General features: G+C 39.5%; 1 protein-coding gene across 1 annotated transcript in view; it reads right to left on the bottom strand.

Moving 5' to 3' along the window:
* The window catches only part of LOC104948364 (interleukin-11 receptor subunit alpha-like), a 46,631-nt gene extending 29,840 nt beyond the window's left edge, over nucleotides 1-16,791 (bottom strand). Inside the window, exon 1 of the mRNA XM_010774557.1 lies at nucleotides 16,638-16,791. The gene's annotated coding sequence lies outside the window, so the exon portion shown is untranslated. The remainder of the gene's footprint in view (nucleotides 1-16,637) is intronic.
* Nucleotides 16,792-19,641: the final 2,850 nt, after the last annotated feature.

The following is a 19,641-nucleotide window of genomic DNA, read 5'->3' as shown; positions in this document are numbered from 1 at the left end:
TTACGTTAGTACGACTACTACTTATTACGTAACGTTAAGTCACGTACGTACGTGGTACAGTGTTTAGGTGTGTGTGTGTGTGTGTGTGTGTGTGTGTGTGTGTGTGTGTGTGTGTGTGTGTGTGTGTGGTGGGCGGCGGCGGCGACGACGACAGACAGACAGACAGACAGACAGACAGACAGACAGACAGACAGACAGACAGACAGACAGACAGACAGACAGACAGACAGACAGACAGACAGACAGACAGACAGACAGACAGACAGACAGACAGGTCTCAGTTGTTTTGGTGTTCTATGCTTACTTTTAATAGTTGTAAATAAAACATTTGGCCTGTAATTTATTTTCCTCCTTGTAGCGACCAGAGAGGGGGGGGGGGATATATCCAGTCTCTGATAGTGTTACGTTATTATGAGAGTGCTCTCATACTTGTTTGATTCTGAAATTGTATATATTTAATTAAATATATATATAAACATATACGTGTCTGTGTATATATGTCCGCATCTGTAGCCTGTTATTGTCTCATTATACCGCACTGTCAATTAATTCAAGTCGTCATGAACACATCTGTCCATCAGACAGAGAGCTGCTGTGCCTCCTGTCATCATTAATGCACGTCTCTTTAAAATGACCGCTGAATGAATTAAAGTAAATATATAAGTCGTCATGAACACATCTGTCCATCAGACAGAGAGCTGCTGTGCCTCCTGTCATCATTAATGCACGTCTCTTTAAAATGACCGCTCAGACGCCTGCTGCCTCCCCTCCTCTCTCCTCGGTTCCCCTCCTCGACTCCTCCGCTCGCATCTCCTGTGGGCGGGACTAAGACACGAGGATAGGAGTCGAGGAGGGGAGTCGAGGAGGGGAATTAGTGAAATGAGAAAGGGCCCTGGTCACTATATACACACACACACACACACACACACACACACACACACACACACACACACACACACACACACACACACACACACCACACACACACCAACCCCCCCCACACGCCACACACCACACACACCCACCCACACACACACACCACACACACACACCCACACACACACCCACACACTAGAACAACTGCGTACCCACACGCACCGACACACCTGTACAACACACCACACCTCACACTGCTACCACTCCTAAAAAGCACTCATCCGAACTACCAGCCGTTTGGTGTATTTAAATTTATGTACGCACTAAATGGTTTTAGACAATACTGACTCTTTGCTTGTAGATATCTACTAAACTAAAGCGCATACAATAAGGCGAGAGTAATGGTAGCCTGTTATACTGAGTGATATATACACACTGCTCTGCTTTTCTTTACGGACCTCACGCTGGTTCTCCTGTAAACAATTGCATCACGGATGAAAGCAGTTAAATAAAAAAATATCTCAGGGGAGCATGCAGAGCTGCATTGGTTGAAGATCAGTCTGGCCGTGCGTCACGCTCTTTTCTTCTCTCACTGTTGCTGGATAATACATCCGCAGAGGACCTCACATCAGTGTATCCTCGGTTATAGCTCCTCCAGAGAGCCTCCTCGATGCTCGATCCCTTGTTCTCGTCCTCAACAAGTGCATTTAGAGAAATTAGATGTCCTTCACCATGGCCACTGAATCCATTTCCCCGGGCCACTACCCGGCAGGACCGATCCGCGGAATCCCCCTGCCTCCGACGCGCGCGGCCTCAGCTCAACATAGAAAGGCCCAGGGTTCCCCCACTTTCTCGTGACTGCACCACACAGCATCACTTCTTTACTCATTTTGTCCACCATCTCGAGCTATGTTCCCGCATTGAGTGCCGCGCCGCCCGCGCCGCTCGGTTCGCTGGACCCGGCGGTCACCGGCACCGCAACGAGCCCGTGACTCCCGTGTACGTGTGTCCTCATCCGCTCCATAATAAATTAATCACTCTCACCCACTGCTCTGTCAAGTATTCTTGGAGTATGAAAACATCCATACTAATAACTAAAATCATATAATAACCTTCAACCAACATAAGACAAAAAACCAACCAGTGGAGCTTTTCAAACAAACGCCACAGCAAATCAAAACCAAATGGAAAAACTGACAACAACAATTGAAGTGACGCCAATATGAAATCTCGTCCGGAATAGCTGTAATTTAACTTGCTGGCTCGTCTACTCTCACCAGTTTCCTCCTCTCGCGACTGTTTAAACGATGTACGAAAAGAGTCTGAGCATCGCTCGCCCCTCGCGCTCCATGCCAGCCACACGGGAGTTATTCGCTCCAAGCCTACGTTTAAGGGAGCCAACACCGTGCCCGGGGCACTCGTCCGCAGGGCAACGTGCGCTCGCCCGCTCCGGGCATGCGCCCGTCACACTAGGTCCGCAACGCTGCCAACCAAAAGCCGGACCTCGCCTCACTCGCCCTCTCACCTCGCCCCAACCAACATCATAGCACTCTCATTTACACAACTTATCCTCCATCTACACACTCCTCCAACATCGACCATGAGCAATCCACGTTTTGCTTGCTTGCCGCCCGCCCGCGACCAGCGGTGCCGCTCGGCGAGAGAACAGCAATGTGTCCACTGCTGCGATTTTCCTTCTGGCAGAATCGACGCAACACATCAGCCCATTGAACAGCCTATCCATTTGCCAGCCTAACTACACCACCCTGAGGAGCAGAGTTTTACTCTTGTGTTGTAACTTGCATATATATTTTTCCACTTGACGCACACACACGCATGCGTATATCTCCACTGGGGACAGGGGGGACATGTCTCTCCCGCAGCTTTTCGAAATCCGTTTGGTCCTCCGCCACTTTACAAATATGTTTATTATTATCTTTTTAACGCAACCCGTCATCGCCAAGGAAGGATGCACACAGCCTCTGTGAGCGAGCGAGAGAGCTAGGGAGAGAGAGAGAGAGAGAGGCTGGCCGAGAGAGAGAAGAGAGCTAGCGGAGAGCACACTTTTATTCTATTTAATATAATCAAACGACAGAAGTCTTCCAGTGGTGTACTAATAGGACAGTACAAAAACAGTTTTAAAAGGGGAGTGATAGTAAATATGCATAAATAAAAAAAGAATGCTACATTAGCCTAAGAATAAACCGAGTTTAAATGATTTGTTATTTGGTTGTGATAATATTCAAAAGAGATTGGAGTATTGAAAAGTAACAGCTCCCTTTATAATCGAGCTGTTGAGAGCGTATCCATAAATTCATTTTGTACTCAAAGTGCAGCAGATTGGTGCATTTCACTTCAACATTTAAAAAAAAAATCTTTTAGAGGAGGTGAGGACCCCCCTAGAAATGTGGAGATCCCCCTGGAGGATGTGATGGCCCCCCCCCTAGAGGATGTGAGGTCCACCCCCAAATAAAGCAGGTTAAAATTATTAAATTGCATACATTTTCTTTTAGTAAACACTGAAAACGGGTCCCACAGACCCAAACATCACACAAAGGTTAAAGGTAAGCATATAATATATAAATATAAAATATATACACTGCAAAAATAAAAAAAAAGAGGAGTAAAAGTAGCCCCCGACTTGCTTTATTTTTTGAAAGTAGCCCTCATCCTAAAAAAGGTTGGTGACCAAACCATTCAAACCGTCATCATGTGGGATTTGATCATGTGTTATTCATGTAGGTTCAGCATTGGAATTGAAATAGAGAGCAAATGGGGGCTAGAAAAAAAATACCCCCAAAAAAAACAAAGGATCACCAAGGGAATAAAATGGAAAAACATTTGGACAGAAGTATTTTTAAGTGGGCTGAAGTATGCATACATCTGGACAGACCAGTAGGGTCACAACTGGAGAAACATCTGTATATGTATTCTTTCTAAATGTGTAATATGGACTTCCAATGCTCCCAACATTCAATCACAAATCAACTTAAGATGACACACACTTGAAAAAAAGTTCTATACAAAATGCCATTATTTTGCCAACATCTATCATTCCGTAGTAATAATAGATGGAACTATTAAAAACAAGTGTGCAAAAAGGCTTTTGGCAGCTTGGTTTTCATGCCAGGCTAATTCTTATTTTATTTGACGGTATCAGCCAAAAAGATCAGGCAGAAAGGCAAACAGCCCGCATACACCGTGCGCAAAGGCTGAGGCAAAACACACACACGCACAGGGATGACCTGCAGTCAACTGTAGGATCTACAGAAGGACTTTCCTGTCAAGGCTAGCACAATATGGCAAAAATAACAAATTGCGATTTGCTTGGCGATATTAGACGGATTTATCACAAAAAAAGATATATTACATTTATCGTGGTATCGTTTTTCAAGACGATCTGTACCAAACAAGGTTTTTTCATTAAGTCTGTAGAAAACCGTTTGTACGCACATACCTAAAAATGCACTAATTGCAATTTGTTTATTTCACAATCCATTGACATTCGGATGACATTTTGAGTAATTGTGCAGCCCTAGTTAAGTGTGGCAAACAAAACCCAATATGTGTCAGTTTGAAGACCAAATACTTTTTGTTCGATTTTAATCGACAGAAGGGCAACCTCTGCAAGAAATAATTGTCAACAATCTCATTACTGTGGGTGTTCTTTTTCTGGAAGCAGGATGCCACACAGTTTATCGCCTTGTTGCTTTCAGAATAAATGAGTGAAAGATTGGGATTGAGCCCTCATCAGACACAGACCTGGCTCACAAACAGCCGGCGACTACACAACCAGTTAGCCTCAGATAGAGAGGCTGATAGGGCGCTGATTTACAGTGTGCCGCCATGATTTGGTTTCAAAGTTTGTTGATGTTGGGACGCTCTGTGTTTGTGTGTACGTGTCTTGTGTGTGTGTTGGTTTATCGCTTGAGTGATCCAGGAGTAAGATTAAGGAGTTTGTGTGAGATCAAAGGCAGTGGGAGAGGGGGGGGGGGGATTTGAAGAGTAAAAGTCTGTCAAACTAGCGAAAAGCTCTATGTGAGTTTCCGTTTACTCTCTGACCGACAAATACAAAGTGTTAATCGAATACACAGTGTGATTTATTTTAAATAAACAAATTGAGTGCAATAGCTTTTCAGATTTCAAACGGATTCAGTAAGAGGGTCAAATAACGTCAATATTAATAGGCTTTAGGTGCTGATGTTGATTTTTGGACAATTTGATGTGACGAAGGTTTCTTTTCATTTCCGATGACGATATGTAGAGAGCAGAGAGGTAGATCAATAATGCCAAAATATTGTTTATTAGTTTGTTTCTTTGCATTTGATAAAAGGCAAACATAAAGAAATACCAACGAATGAGTCACAAAGTTGCTGAACTTATGAGCATTTCTTTCACACTATTATGGTATACACTGTCTTTGTTTTCTTAAGAAGATTAGCTCATCATCTGTATTTACTTATTTTAGGAAAAATATGCAAATAAACCTCCTCTGAAAAAAGTGAATTATCCTCCAAAAATAGCTTGAATTTTAGTGCAAATAGCAGCATATTTATTTTCTCTACGAAACAACAAACATCTTTAATAGATTTTCCGCCTCTGGGATATTACGTTCTTGAGAGTGGGAGACATGTGGTCACAGTGACCTGGAGCTTTGACCTCCAAAATGGAAACAATTTAACATTGGGTTCAAGTGCATTCCTTTTACACAAAAATTGCAAATGTTCATAAAATCCCATGGAAGGAAACACTTACAGATTTCCTAGGTACGCCTTTCTCCATGCCGTTGCTATCTCCCTCTGCTGCCGCCCCTAAACTGTGGAACGACCTGCCCTGGCTAATGAGACAGGCTCCCACACTGTCTGTTTTTAAATCCAGTCTTAAAACCCACCTTTTCTCCATAGCATTCGTAAACAAGTAGATTCTTGCTTTTATTTGCTTTCAGTGTTTTTACTATATGGTTGTTTTTAGGTTGTTATTTTGTAATTGTTACGTTTAATCTGGTTTGTTTTGTGTTCATATCTTTTATGTGATTTTATACTTATGTTTATGTTTTGTGAGCTGAGGTGTGTGATTTTATATTTGATGTATCTCTCTGTTCAGCACTTTGATCTGGAGGTTTTAAAGTGCTATATAAATAAAGTTGGATTGGATTGTAGTGTTAGGCTTTCTACGGCATTATCCTAATATTGACCTGGGGAAAACCATCTAATTAAAAATCGGTCAATATGGTCATCAAATATGCTTCTCAAACACAAGACACAGAGATACGTTTCCTCTCCCGTTTTATAATGAGGCGTATGATTAGATACTATCATTTGTTGGTATGGTAGCTTCATTTGCCAAAGGATAATTGGTCCTTTAAAGGTGACCTATCATGCAAAATGCACTTTTGTACGTCTTTTATACATGAATATGTGTCCCCGGTGTTCCAGGGAACTCACCAAGTGTCAGAAAACACAACCCTCTCTCTTTTCCTCCATACCCAAATCTCTTAAAAAGGGGCTGCAACCGATCTGATACAGACTGATCCAGATTTGAACACTTCTATGACGTCACAGAAGTGGCGCTACGGCTATTGGGCCAGCTCCACCAATCAGGAGGAGACAGCCACGGACATTGCCGTTCGAAAGCGCTGGAGACGATGTAGTACATATGCCAGGCCTCTAGATGGTGCTGTTCTCACAGAATCAGCCCATGCAAAGACAGTGTTAAATTGAGAGAAATTAGGAATGGCTAAAATGCATGATCTGTTTGGTATTTTGAAAAATAAAAAGTATAAATATGCCTTATATAGGTATGGTCCTACACTATATTATTCAAATATAGCATGATAGGTCCACTTTAAGTTGAGTTAAACATGTGGCATCCGCATCCAAAGTTGCAGGGAGAAAATACTGCTTGTATTCTACCACCATTAAGAAGTCTGTATATAAAAACAATGAAAAGTAGTATAACATATTTGCAATGGGTCTTGACTGACATCTACTAACAACTTCAATGTAATGTGTTTGACAATACATTTTGCCAAACTAAACAAATACTGAGGATTGTTTGTCATATCCATCAATCTAAGAGGATAGAGTTTCAGATCTATCTTTTTTTATTTTAAGCACCGCGCTGTGTTTTTGAAATGCATTGATTTCATCACTGCTTGACTCATTGCAACACCTTAACACCGCAAATACATCTCTCTTCAAAAGAACATACAGTTCAGCAAAAATAATATAACAAACTGCCATCCGCAGACAATTCCATATTTAGCAAACTCTGATCTACCAAAGTGAATGTGGTAGCTCAGAACCATTTGTAATAGTAAGTTCGATTTGTTTAGGCAATGCATTGTCTTTAAATGGAATATATCATTATGCAGTGACATGTCTTTAGGACTCACTTCATGAGAAAATAGAAAAAAGTACTTCATTCATACGGTGGATGATCCCTGAACAACAACAAGCACTACGGTCTCAGCTTGTTGGCTTCTTGCATACTTTTTTTATTTGTAGCGTTTTGTATTTTTGTTTCGTCCAGTTGGTGAATGTTTCCTAAATGTGTTGTCAAGTTGTCTCAATGCATGTGTTAACTTTTGGAATATTTGTGTTTTTATATTTGCATAGTTTTTTAAACTGCAGCATGTTTTTCCTATTGGTATTGTTTTGGCCCGTTGTAGCGCGTTAGCACCTGTCGGCTAACGTACATTTAGCCTCTAAACTAGTCCAAACATTTCCAAGAACATCTAACAACTAAGAATTTCAAATGTAATGAACCAAAACGACACTTTTCTTATCAATGATCTGCCTAATGCAAACATTTTCCGTCAAATAAGAATGATATGAAACAGATCTATACATCATACATGTGTTTTAATTTGCATTCACATTGTACCTTCATATTTAATCACATTTCACTCATCAAATAAATGAATAATAAAACGACTGATCTTTGTTCGTCTACTCCACACAGATTATTATCTTTTTAACTTCCTCCTGCCTCTGTTAAAAGTGAACATTCGGAGACTTTAAGCTACAGTGTGAACATGCACTTAACAACATCTAAGAAACATTGCTAGTGTAGTCTTGGCTTCAATCTCATGTCATCTATCACCTGCCTGCCAAATCAGATATGTTCACCATGCTCGATAACACCAGTTTATTCTCCTTTAGGACTGTTAACACTCCATGAAGACAACAAACACTGCAGAAAAAAAAGGGAGGCAGGGCTGGGTAGCAGACAGAGAGTAAGACAGACAGCTAATTCAATAATAAAGACGTCTAAAGGGAGTCACAGGAGGGGAGGTAAACAGTGAACAAAGGGAGAAAAAACTTAAAGGAAGAAGAGATGGAAAATACAGAAGATGTGTGTTAAAGGTAGAAGCAGGTTCATACTTATCTTTCAAAGACATTCCAACAGAACTATGTCATCACACACACACACACACACACACACACACACACACACACACACACACACACACACACACACACACACACACACACACACACACACACACACACACACACACGTTTTTGCTTCCCCTGAGACCTTTCGCTACATCATAACCGCATAATTTAAACAGACAAGTCAATCTATTATGTATTAGTCCGGTAAAAATAGCCGCCGTGTCGCAGCGGAAATGCAAACACGACCAGGTCCACTGACACACTCCGGCGTCTACTGAACTACATCGCACACTCTCACGCATTTATTAGATGGTGCTTTTACCCAAAGTGATGAGCGGTGACATTTTCAAACAAAGGGTTGCCTTTAAAAACTAGACCACCCACCGTTACGTTGTGTGCATTAAGCGGAAACTCTAGTGCAGAGGGAATTAAAACAAGTAGTGTTTTTCAGTTTGTGCCAGCCATCTCTCCCTTCTACTTTAGAGTCTTTCTTTTAGTTTTGGCACTCAGTCAGCACAATTGGACAGAGAAGGAAATTATTCAAGACATTTAATAAAGCATACTAAATAGTTTTCAAAATAAATGAACCAGTTAAAAAGTCCTAAGATATCACAGACTCACAATCGAAGAATCCATATTTAGAAAATGTCTCCCGCTGAAGTCTATTGTGGAGATTTCAAGTTGACACATCTCATAGTTAAAAAAAACACTTTTATCTGCAAAGGAAACATGTATCACTTCATTTTCCTACCCATGCAAATCATAATCCAGATACATTATGAATATGGTCTGCCTTCATATTCAAAACGGATTCTTCCCTGCAGTGGAGGCAAAGGCTTTATCATTCAAATGACTTAAATCATGGAAACTGCTTGCACAGAAGAGCAGTGTAATTTTAGATGACTATACACACTGACACACATACATTATTCACACCAGGAAATGTCCCTTTTCAACCACTAGAGCCATAATTGGGGCACACTCTCTTCCACAGTGACAGAAGTATCCACACGGTGTTTAGTTTAGCGGTACTGTCGGCCTTATGGCTCAAAGCCAGCACTGCTAATGTCTTGAGGGTCTGGACAGACGTGATTCATCCTGTCCAAACCTGGCAACAGCTGCCTACGAGTCACACTTCAGGGCTTACTGCTTGCTGTTTCTAACACATTGTGTCCTTAGTATGAAAGTGTACTAATAAGTGGAGATATGCACTTCACAAAATACACAAATTCGAAAGAGATATGACGATTTAACCATTTGTTTCACAACTTAATTTAGGGCTGAGCAATAGAAGACATGACAGAGTAGGTTTGACTATTGGTGCTTTCACAATTATTAACACAATGAGAATTTTGCTAAATAACCCCAGATATTGTGGATATCATACCTAAGCAAGTAAAAAGAAAAACTCTATCTAAGAGGATTTCTAGCCTCATTATACAATAGTGATATAATGTCACTATTTTGTCAAGCGCTAACTAAATGTGGACAGAAGAGTTCTATTTTACGCTTGCTTTCACTCCATGCACCTGAACATTAAACCCCACGGCGATGGTAAAAATGAGTCTGTATTAAGGAACCTTTTAAATAACTAGATGGCGGTGGGTCTATGTGCTCAGCTGAAGAACTGCTCTAATTTCATGTCGGACATCTGGTTCACAAACAGAACATTTTCAGGTTGAGCGGTGACGGTAAATATGAACACCTGCATGGTGGGAGTCAACACTCAGAAGCCAAGATGCTGGTCGATGTTTGCCACAGCAGCTTGTAAATCAATCCACAGTATTCTACACGCTGGTTTGGCAGGTAACCACTCGTGATCTGGAGCTAGAGTTTCATACCAAAGCAATCAGTAGAGTGTTTTCCCAGAACAGACTAATATTCTGCCAAGCTCTAATAATCTCCCCAGTTAGCTGTATTTTCACAGTCAACACTGCACTGCATAGAGTAGCTACAGAATATATGGCTAAGCTAAGAGGTGTTGTTTACACTGGCAATATTGCAGCAATATGTCAAAAGTGCCGTCCTCTGAGACCAGATAAAAATGTTATATTTTCTTGGAGTTGAAGCCGGTTTAGGTCCAGAGGATCAGAATCACGTTTGCATGAGAAAAAAGTTTATTCTCTAACGTATCTTTCCTGGAGAGATCACAGTATGCATTCTCTTAAGCAGAAAAGCTGAGCTTTATTTCAACTGTAATTCACCCCAACAAGTGATAAGCTTAGTACCAACATCAAACAGTCCTCTGGCATTGTAAAAGTACACAAGTGCTTTATAGCACAAATGACACAGTGGTATCCCTAATCATCTCTCCTTAACTCACATTAAACTGTGTTTAATGTAGAAGTGGGTCAAATATTTATATTATATCCATATTGTGACATGAGACTGGATATTGTCTTAGATTTTAGAGATTGAACTATGTTGTAAGTTTTGTCAAATCACATTTAATTTGGCCATAATCTTAAATACAGCCCAACACTATTTTAATGTATTTTTTCATTTTAAATGTAAGCTAATACCAACCTTGAGGGTGGTGTGAAAGGCCAACTTCTATACATCGTCATAGGTATACACTAAGATGTGTGCAAGAGATAATATCAACATTGAATGAAACATAATGTACTTTTTCTAGGAAGTTTACCTAGACTACTAATACTAAAGTAAACAATGGCTATTAGCGGGCACGTTAAATGAAACACTACCTCCTTTGGCTCATCCTGTTTAATATTGGATCCATTACGTAAGCGCAGTCTGAAACGTTACCCTCCTGCAGCTTCTTTGCTTGCCGTTGCAGAGATGGCACCTCAAGTTAAATACACAAATCAAATGTAAAACAAGGCAACATAAACACAACTTCAACCACAATGAAAGAGTCTCTATCTGGGATAATCATTAACAGGTATGATGATTTCATTTGGCCCTAAACTGTAGTACCAAAGACAACATTACTTCAGCAGAGAGGTTGTACATTTTTTGTTATATCTTGAAGATACATCCAATGTTCTGTTTTCTGTTTGGTATCACGCATGCAATAAAGCTTGATCATGCTCTGGAACAGTTTTCTCTTCAATATGAATCTGAAATAGCTGTTTCTAAGGCTGTCATTCTGTGTATTTTACAAATGAAACGTCCTACTAATCCATTTTTATGTAACTTTCATGAATTTCTTGGTTATCAAATGTCCTTCAACGGTAACATTAAGTGGTTATCCATTGTAATCTCATAGCAGGCCAAATGAGGGTGATTTTAAGATTATTTCCAGAGTGAAACAAAATGGAGCCTGCTGGCAAATCAGTTTTTCGATTTAAAACAGATGCAGCAAACTTGCTTGATGTTTGGCATCAGTCCCCATACATCAAGGAGCAAGTATTAGGTTTCTTTGCAGAGCTGTCATTATATCCAACCATCATTCTCCCATCATAAAGGGAGTCTTTTTTGCAGAATAGGCAAAGTAAGCACTGGCAGAAGTTTCATCTGGGCATGGAGCGTACCTCAAAAGATGGAAAAACCCTTCCTGTCCAGCAACTGTTACACTTTGACCATCACTGTCCTGATTGTTCACATGATCTCAAAAGAAGCCAAAGCACCAAGCCACAACGCCAAGCCGTACTTAAGTGTCTTGACCAATGCGGTTTGGATCTGATTTGAACATCAGATAATCACAGTAGCACAAGAAATGAACAAAGCAGGTTGTGAATAAAAAGCTGTTTCTCGCAGAATAACTCGTGGTAAGTACGAGTGGGGATAGATTGCATGAACGGCAGCGCAGAGCAGAAGAAATACCCCGATCGTGGCCCCTCGGAGTTGGTTTAATATCAAGTGCTGGCTCTCTGTGTCTCACGCACACACAAGCGCACACCAAGAACAGTGCAGCCTCAGACCTGGCAAGCGCCATTCGAGTTCTTGGAGCAGCTTTCTCTCTAATTTAAAGTTGATTGCCGTGGGCCCTCTGTGTGTGACTAGTGAAATATGAGTGTGGCGAAAGAGAGTACCAAGGCTTGGACTGAGTTTAGCTCTGTGTGCATGTGATTAAGGGGCTGGTGAACGCACACAAGTAGTGGATCCAATGAATGTATGTCTATGCAGGCGTGTATATGTGCTTGCGTGAGTCCGTGTGAAGGTCTAAGTGGAGCCTGTGCATATTTGTGTGTATGTGGTTTTTGGCCGGAGCTAGTGCAGAGATCTGAGTGCCAGGGAGAGCTGTCTGCAGGGAATCAAGCGGAGCCCAAGGCCAGCTGAATAACAGTGCCTTTCTCTAACTAGAATGAGGTGTTCCGAGGTGACTTTGACTCAATAGAGACATACTTCAAAATGAGCTGAAGTAAAGATGGAGTTAATAGGTGTAGGTCTGTAGTCTTAAACTGCAAAAAGGGGTAAGTTCAACGTGGAACAGATGTGGGGATTTGAATGCAACATTGGTGTGGAGGTGAATCACATCCCTGTGTCGGATAGGCAGCGCTGGGAGAAGTACTCAGATTTTTTACTTCAAATAAAGTAGAAATAATACAGTCTGAAAATACTTCGTTACAAGTAAACGTCCTACATTCAAAATGGTACTTAAGTACAAAAGTCTCATCGTCTAAATGTACTTAATGTATCAAAAGTATAAATACTATTTCAGCAGAAAGACACTTATCACAGTATGTAACATTATAGAATATTATTCTCTTTTTATCACTAACAAATACAAGAAAAAGCATTTTAATGTTTTAGTTTGTCAACCACTTTTACATACTTAAAATACAGGTTAATAGTTACTATAGGTGCTGCAAAAAGTATGATATTCCCTTCTTTAATGTAGCGGATTTGAAGTATAAAGTAGCAATAAATGTTAATACTTATGTAAAGCACAAGTACGTCAAAATAGTTAGTAAAGTATTTGATTAAAGTACTTAGGTAAAATACTTTCACAGTTATATTAGACCACTGCTGATTGATTATTTCTCCCTGAGCATTGAAATGATTGATTTTATAATCATTTGAAAGACATTTTAACGACTCCCACTCTTAACTGGAGCTACAGGTAAATTCAATGCGTTCTTCATAATAATGTTTTGAGTCAAAAGTTGGCTCGTTTTACTTTAAGTGCTAATCCAAGAACTGAAGTATGAGCCTTCCCCTTGGCTACACTACAGTTAAAATGACTACATAAAGCCACACTAAATGCATTGCATATGCTGCCTTCAAGCCTTTAAGGATGTTCCTTTTATTACATAGCATATTTTATATTCAATCTTTCTTACATCTTCACAGGCTTCAGAAGGCGTCATAATGTGTAATGTGTCAGCCATGTTCAGATTAAGATATTAAACTATTTTTCGGAAATCTGAGCACCTTGGATTTCCCTTTCTTTTTTGGATATCCCTGTGGTGCCAAAGTCCAAAGAGCACATTTGTTTGCCCAGCTCATAACAATCCTTTTACAGGTTTTTTTGGTCACAGTGTTTAAAAAGCAAAAATACACTCCAAGTTTCCTTTTATAGAGACAGAAGACTTGGGAATCCATGGTTAGGCCAGCTTCCCAAAGGCAAACCGTAAGGTGACTGGTCTCTTGTTTTTCTTACTCTCTGTAAATGTTCCTTCACACTGGTAAAGTGGTCAGGAGAGTGGGAGAGCTGGTGTTCTGCTGCTAAACGCCAGTTTTTCTTTCAAATTAGCTAAGGGAAATTTTCTGAATGGAGATACAAATATAGAAGTAGACAGCGAACTGTGGACCACTGAAAACATGGGACAGATTAACATTGCAAGACTGACTAAAGCACTTCTGTCTCTGTTTAACTGCCATATGGGAGTGTTGGGAGTAAATGAGCTCCAAGTGGTCAACAGACAGCCAACAAACAACAGACTATAAGTGTGAACTCTTCCCTTTAATCTCTCAAACAACAAACGGAGACAAACCACTTGCCTGCACACAGATTTTTGTGGTCCAATCACAGTCAAACAGCATAATGTGATCGGGACAACTTCACCCAAAAAGAAGGCAACACTGACACCTGACCGACAATCCTGTGCACTAAAAAAACACCTTAAGCAACTTCTGAACTTATTCCGACATACTTAAATCCTAATTAATCCAGAAATCCCCTCTGTTTTCAACATTTAAAGTAGCAGAGCGGAACAGCCACACAATCCTGAAAATGTTATTTTGGGTGCATACTCAAAAGACAGAGGAAGAATTCATCTTTAATCAAAACTGAGTTACGCTTGAATGGATGCAGCCTGATACCTGCGAACAAAACAAGCTTCACTAAGGCTTTCATACATAGATAAATTCTCATCACAACTTCACTGATAATAACAATAAGACTTTTTTAAAGCTCCTTTCAAGACACCCAAGGTCCTGCTTTACAAATAGAGATAAAACAAACAAGACAACAACTATAAAAGATTTCAATCATTCAAATGACTCAAAATGAAATGTTTCAATGCATAAGAATCTCATTGTGTGCCTCTTCAACTACATTTGCTGCAACATGTTTTTCTGTATCCCCTTGAACACACAGACTTGATAAAAACAAGTGTACACTGACAGGAACAACACGCATTTCGGGGAAAGGTTCAAATCCTGCCGCAAAATACACAATGTGCAATATTACATAGTGTTGAAGAGCGTAGAGTTCATATTCAAACCTCCTCCTGAAACCTTAAGGAAAACTTCCACAAATGAGCATTTCGTATGTCAATCAATCCATTGCCTTGAATTCTAAAAGAAAGATGTGTTTTTCTCTCATGCCTCCAAGAAGAACAAACAATCAGAAAACAGAGAAAGTCTTGATCTGGGCCGCTTTAATAACAGCAAGACACTATCCAAAGATGTTTATGACGTTTCATATGTTGCAGTGTAATCCACGTTTAATGTATCCAGTTTATAACCTCCAAAACACATACATTTTCACAAAAAATCTTACGGTTTTAAAAATGTCAGACGTGCATGGACGAGGAGTGTGAGACTCTTTCAGTGAATTGTTTTTATAAGTTCAGTTTAACAAATCATGCATGCACTGCTCTTATAAAACGCAGCCACCACATTATTCAATGAATCACAAATTGTCCGTTGTTTTATGGTTATCGCTCCAGCGTGCGAGAAACACAAAGTTGACATCAAGAAGTCAAGGTTAACATGACTTCTTGATGTAAAACATATTTTACAAGAGTAATATTCTTTTCACCTTGACTTTCTTGCTGGCTTTACACTTGACAAGGGTTGCATCTTCCTTTACATCATGAACTTTGACGCTTAAAATCGGGTAACACTTGAGAAAGACAAATACATTGGGGTAAATTGGATTGTAATTGGATGCAGGCTAGTCCTTCTGCCTTTCTCTACCTTCCCTCTCCTGAAACACCCCCAGGCTTCATCTTTCTGCTTGGTCTGTTTGCATTCCTGTTGAGCTCTATTTAAAGGCTTCATCCCTCCACTGGCTGGAGGAATGCACATCTGTAGAGAAACCCCGTCCCACTGTCTCTGTCTCTCTTTCTCTGGATGTGTGTCTGTGCAGTATTATGTTTCTAACTGCGGACTCGCAGCATTAACCTTTACTGCTGCCCCGGAACCATAATTGTGTATATAAATATACAAAAGGTAAGAGCCGGAAGAAGACTAATGTTGTTTATCACATCAACAAGTGCTTTTTGGTGACTCATTATGTTGTAGCTGTGTCCTTACACTGCAGAGTGTTTTCCAGGGCTGTGTAGAAGAAAACAAGTCCAGAAAAAGCCACAGCAACAACAGTGCTGTGATGTATTAAGATGTATATTAAAGAAATAAACAGTGTTGCATGTATTTAAAAAATACAGCTCAGAAACCACACTTGCCAACAATTAACACAAAGGATATAAGTCTATCAAATTCAAGATGTTTTTACAAATCCATTAGTTCGGAAAAAAAGAATATATATATTTTTTTTTCTTTAAAAATCAAAATTCCTGAAATACTAAATGTGCTTTATGGTGCAATTATCAACCTATAACGTTCAATAAGAATACATTTGGACCAAAAACACAGCTGTTGTAATCAACAAGTAAGAAAAACAACCCCAGTTTAGCTCATAATTATCAAACAATAAAATACATACATTATAGAATATTGCCATTAAGTCATGTGTGAGACATTACTATAAACCATATAAAAACATGTAATGTCACAAGTGTTTTTGGTGCCAAAGAAGCTAAAGTGGGAGCAACATGTAAGCTAGCAGCCTGACACATCCCCATCGAATAACATTGGAGTAAACTTCCCTCTGTTCCCTCCTGTCCCGGGTGAGTGAGGCGGATAAACTTTTCGCCCCACACGCGCGCAGCTTCCTAGCCGCTAATTCCCACTACCCCTGTTTTAACAGTTCAAAAACAACAAACTTACCTTGGAAAATCTCCCCGACTCAAACAGGCATTATTATGTTGTCGCCTTCCATAGTTGGGACTTTGTCGAGTTGTTCTTCAGCTCCCCAGGACGGACTACAGAGGGGCACGAGAGCAACAAAGTCGGACAGGCAGCAGGAGGCGGGGAGGAAGGAGGCCAGACATGTCTGCCGCCGCCTGGTTGGAGGAGCCGGCTGTCAATCATCCAGTTTAAGCGGGCGGGTCCTAACTGTAAAGGGATTATAGAGGCTGAGCTGTCAGCACTGTTCCCAGGTCTGAGGTCTGAGGAATGTGGCAGAGAAAAACAGATGGAGGCCTCCCGCAGCATCAGTTTTCATGGGAATGTTCAGCAAGGTGGTGATGGTTGGTAGAAAACTTCCAAAAATGTACTGAAATATGTATAATTTGAATTAATGCGGTCTTAGTTAATGGTGAATTTAGTGGATATCATGATGATATTACTGTATGCATGCCACTTCACCACTGACTGATTTACATTTTATTTGACTGTTCTTGTTCCATATTATTTTAAATGCCCTCTTATTTATTTAATAATTGTTCTAGTAGTCCAATTCTAAGTAACCTTTTGATTAATGATGATTTGTTTTGACATTAAAATAGGAGACAATGATTTCAAAAAGATAATTGCCAACATTGATGAAAAATGTTATGTATATTTAATATATACTGAATAACGTATATTATAACTTACATTTCAGCCTTTTTCTGGGAAGGACAAGTAGCAATTGGAATACATTATGAGTATAATGTGTTGCCAATGTGCACAAAAACACACTATAATCCACATTTGCTGTTTTCCTCGACCACCTCATTTCAACCAAATATATTTTAGTGGGCTTTAAATAGCTCTTTTTGAAAAAATAAGCTAGTCCATTTGCTATATTTATATATATATATGTATTGTTAATTCTACTTTATGAGACAGGACCCTGATTTATTTATGTATTTGTTATGTAGCTTACCTGTTATGTGATGAGTACAGGAACACATTAAACACATTAATGGTTCCAGTGATTTATGCTTTCGCAGACAATAAATTGCATGGCAGGAGCATCTCATTATCCAAAGCACTGACCTTTTATCCTCCTACTTGAATGTGCTGGGAAAAACACATCTGTCAATGTAACAGTCAGATGCAGCAATACAGCCTCGCAGCTATCTGATGCAAAATCAACACACAAAGGCGTTTGGGCGTCACAAAGGTAGGGTTCTATTGTAGTTGTGCCATATTGGTTTGCATTGTACAGGAGTGCCTTTTGAATTGTTAAACCATTTTACAGCACTATTCATGCATCAAAATAGCACCTTTTTATACATATTTACAGTATTTTACATAATTGTTATAGGTTCAATAACTTGCCTTCGAAGCAATCATACGTTAGAGTGACAATTTGATATGATAAAAATGAAAATGATTTGTTCTAATTATAAAACTGTACATGTATATATAACTATAAAAATATGTTAACACATTACAAAAGGGCAATAATTAACACATTAACAAACTGCTGCTTTGGTTGTCAGAATTTTACCATAATGGATTAGAAAATTCTCAATTATTAAATCACAGTGCTGATTTGACAGTTTGATCCCCTATAGCGGCATAGATACAAGTTTTGACCATATAAATAAATGCTGTTAAGCCATATAATTAACATGAAAGCGCCATAGAGGCTGTTTACTCCATTTTAGGCAAATTATTTGTGTCAATTGTACCTTTGACCTAGATAGACTGGACTAAAACAATAATAAAAAAATAAAAAAGTGGCTGTTGTTGTCCACCCAACTCGTGTGACAAGCAACACTGACGTCATTATTTTGTCAAAAGGGGGATTTCTATTTTGAGCCAATCCAGCAGCCCCCCTTACTGCTGCTGACCTGAACGTGTCATTAGGAACAGCAAATCCCAACCAACCAGAGAATTTAGTGACACCCCATTTACATATGTGTACATTCTCTTAAAAAAGTGATTTATTTTTATTTTGGTTATGTCAGGTTAGCATTAATTAAGATCTTATTTAATTTTTGAGGCTGCAGTTTGTGGTTTTGTTGGACTGAACTACATCTGCTCCTTTTTTTTATGACTGCCCGTCCACCTTCCTCTCTCTAACTGTATTTGTTTTTTCTGGCTGTGAAATGCACTCATTTAGCCTCCTCTACCACCTGTTGCATTATGGTGTTGCTTCCCTCTGCTGGGAATACTTACTCATTACAGGAGTCAAAAGTAAAATAAAATAATCTTATTTGCAGTTATCTAATGTGATTGATTGTGTGCTGTTGCAGGCATATTTGAGTGTATAGTATAGTATGTTTATATGCTGTTTAGAACGTTTTAACTAATTGAAACATTATTTTAATTGGTGTTTTGCAGCACTATGCTAATGAACAAGAAGCCCTCATTATTAAAGTACAACTTTCTCCCATGGATAAAGTAATGGAAGTGAACCTATTCACAGTGTTTAAAGCCTGAACCTGAAACACAGATTGTGTTCCCCGATTAAGTGTTTCATAAAAATCTGTTGACAGGTTTTTGATTCTGCCAAATTGCAGACAAACGACATATTCATGCAACTAACAATACACAAAGTCAAGACTCGAATCTGAGAGCTGAAAGAGTGGAACGTTTCATGAGAATTAAAGAAACAAAATATGTACAGTGACATTTACTTATAAAAGTGAGTAGGCCTATACCTTCCCCTCAAATAGCCCACACAAAATCACAGTGTATATTGACATACATAAGGTTGTTGGAATAAAATGTATTATTCCGCTACCTATTTTAAACTGTATTCATCATAGTAATTTGACTGTTAAGCATTGATCATAGTTACAGACCCACACAGGATTTTCACAAAACTCCTACTCGGCTTTTTGCCTCTTTTAGCTCATTGTTTTGGCTCGTTTCAGGTTCACCTCTCTCATTAGCAGCAGGAAGCTGTTTTCAGCTAATAGCTCCAATAAACATGATGTACAATGCTGGCACC

The sequence above is a fragment of the Notothenia coriiceps genome, unplaced genomic scaffold, assembly GCF_000735185.1.
Source record: "Notothenia coriiceps isolate Sejong01 unplaced genomic scaffold, NC01 NC01_scaffold00014285, whole genome shotgun sequence".
Classification (NCBI taxonomy): Eukaryota; Metazoa; Chordata; class Actinopteri; order Perciformes; family Nototheniidae; genus Notothenia; species Notothenia coriiceps.
This window is presented reverse-complemented; position numbering and strand designations above follow the sequence as displayed.